Source organism: Echinops telfairi, unplaced genomic scaffold (assembly GCF_000313985.2).
Source record: "Echinops telfairi isolate 266 unplaced genomic scaffold, ASM31398v2 ScPeMD7_443;HRSCAF=831, whole genome shotgun sequence".
Classification (NCBI taxonomy): Eukaryota; Metazoa; Chordata; class Mammalia; order Afrosoricida; family Tenrecidae; genus Echinops; species Echinops telfairi.
Genome location: NW_022104341.1, coordinates 6,735,071 through 6,735,805, shown reverse-complemented (window position 1 = coordinate 6,735,805; position 735 = coordinate 6,735,071).

Genomic DNA, 735 nt, shown 5'->3' with positions numbered 1-735 from the left:
AAATAACTCATAGGTATGCTCTTCCTCCCACACCGTTAGCCTGTGTTTTCCTTCCTGCATCTACTCTTTGGTGATGTGCTTTGAAGGAGCACAGCCATTGGAAACCTTCAGCAGCACCATTCTTGGACAAGTGGGTTGCTATGAATTGGAGTAGAATTTGACAACTATATTGTTTGTAAGCAGCCATAGACCGGGTAACTTGAAGCATTGCTGCTTTCCCATTCATTTTCTAAGATAAACTTTTTGCAAAGTGTTCATTCAAGTGGCCTATGTGAATTTGTTGCAAACCAATGAAAGGACTTTGTTTACCAGAGAAACGGGGGAGAGCTAAAACTCAGCTTTATTTTATTCGGCTAAAGAGTTCTCATCGTTTCACCAGAAGGCCTGTCCCAATGGCTTTCACACTGTGTAATAGGGCAGCCATCGCTCTAGTCAGACTGCTAGTTCGAGCTTTGGTGCAAGAAAAGAGCCTGCTTCAGGTGGTGCAGTGAGCTGGCTAGCGATGACCGGGGCAGGCTGAGTCATCCCTAAGCATCTCTCGTAAACAATCTTGGCCTGGTTTTTTGCCTCTGGCCTAAGTTTCTGAATCAACAGTAGCCAGTAGGGCTTCTACTTATTTCTCTGGTAGTAACTCCCAAGTTCTTTTCTTTTCAGGGAATCTGCAAGACTGTTCAATTAATCCGGTTTTAACAGCTGCAGATGTACTCTTCAGCATGTTTCAAGCTCAGATGGCTC